The 1,877-nt window shown below is 34.4% G+C and overlaps 1 protein-coding gene across 1 annotated transcript in view; it reads left to right on the forward strand.

Annotated features, from left to right (window-relative positions):
- Positions 942-1,877, forward strand: part of LOC109354926 (transcription initiation factor IIB) — a 25,118-nt gene continuing 24,182 nt past the window's right edge. Inside the window, exon 1 of the mRNA XM_019597748.1 lies at positions 942-951. The gene's annotated coding sequence lies outside the window, so the exon portion shown is untranslated. The remainder of the gene's footprint in view (positions 952-1,877) is intronic.

A 1,877-nucleotide genomic window follows, 5' to 3' on the forward strand; every position in this document is an offset into this window, starting at 1 on the left:
ATTAGTCAATGGTTTAAGATGTTCTAATCTCCCTATTACATTGACCAACTTCATATTATCTCCACCAAGATGACATCTTCTTATGGAAATAATTTGCACCATGCAGACTCACCCTTTCTTATTCATGTTTGCTTGTGCTTGATATATTTTTATTATGCTTGGTGATTGTGTGGTGATTTTGTCACATGCAATAGTAAGAGGAAAGGAAAAAGACAAAGTGATGAAGTTCAAGTAGGAGCAATGACTTTTTATCTCACATAGTACTACTACCATTGATTTTGTCACATGCAATAGTAAGAGGAAAGCAATTGAAAGGGAAGTTTGGTATAATAGTCTTGGATTAAAGCAATATGGAAGAAGCATTATGAAAAAGGCTGAGAGGAAGTAGAGAAATAAAAAATAATGGCTAAAGATAGAAGTGAGGAAGAGTCTGAGACAAGGTGCAACATTTGGTGAACCTGTGAAAAAAAAGAATAGCGGCTTCTTGGGATGAATAAGATGATGAGGAATATTAGATGAAGTGAGTGTGTAAGAGAGAGTAGTGACTAAAATGATTAATTGCCCCCATCACTATCTTATCCTAATCTTTTATTTCATACAGGTATTATTTCATTCCCACTTTTTGTGTTTTGTTTTTATTATCTTATTTACTCCATTCCTTATACAATGAGAATTATAATATTATTTTTTAGTAATACTAGATAAATTATAATTATTAAAAGCAAACACAATATATAAATAATCAAGTTCTGAATAAATGTTTTAATCAAATAAATTTTATGGAATTTTTATAGAAATATCATGGTTCAAGTCGTCTCTGACTTCTTTGAAAATGGGAAAAAGATCTATGACCAATACATCATCTAATCAAGTTCATAAAAACTTCAATCATCAACGATTTACAAATATAAATAGACATTCAATCAAGAACGATCGACAAACAAACACAACCCCCTTCAAGTAGGTTTGTATCAGGTTTGTATCAGGTTGTAATCAGAGCTAGTCTTGCTTTAAAGTCTAAATACAATGTCCAGCCCAGATAGAACTCCAACAATATCCCCAAGGACGAACAATATAACTGTGACCTTACAGGCGATGAACACTCAACTCCAAGCCCTTCAAAGGCAAATGGAGCAATTGAGGGTTTCAAATGGGAGGCGACGTGATAGTGACTCAAGTGATTATGAGTCAGAAAGGAGGAGGAGGCGTGGGGAAAGGAGACATGAGGAAAGAGGTCGAGGATAGAGGAGGCATAATGATATGCATGATGATGAATCAAGTGCCTATGATAGTGAAAGAAGGAGGAGGTTCCCTTTTCTATAGGGAACTATGAAGATGTGGTTCTTTGTGATGTAGCAACCATGGAGGCCAACCACATATTGTTGGGTATGTTAGGTATCAGTGGCTAAAATACACCTAGAAGGGGGGGTTGAATAGGTGTAGCGGTCAGAGTATCCGCTTTTCCGAAAACAACAAATAATGCTAAAATAACCCCAGATTAATCGATTAACAGAGTAGAAATAATCGATTAATGCAATCAACTTAATCGATTAAAATAGCTCAGATTACACAAACAGATTTGGTTTCTTGCACGACAATCAACCGAGATTGAAACAAATATACAAAGCTAACATATATATCAGAGTTACAACAGTATAGTATAAAAACATAATATTACAATTAAAATAACTATACAAAGTAATCGATTAAAGCAATAAAGAGAGAGAGGGAAAGAAAAAGCCTACAACAAGGTTTTTATCCTGGTTCATTTGTGTGTCCACTTGCAAACTACATCCAAGCCTCTCGGCTGATCTGGGAGATTTTTCTTCACTATAATTGAAATAATGTTTTACAAGCAATTCTTCCAATTACAACAC

This window comes from Lupinus angustifolius, chromosome LG08, assembly GCF_001865875.1.
Source record: "Lupinus angustifolius cultivar Tanjil chromosome LG08, LupAngTanjil_v1.0, whole genome shotgun sequence".
Taxonomy (NCBI): domain Eukaryota; kingdom Viridiplantae; phylum Streptophyta; class Magnoliopsida; order Fabales; family Fabaceae; genus Lupinus; species Lupinus angustifolius.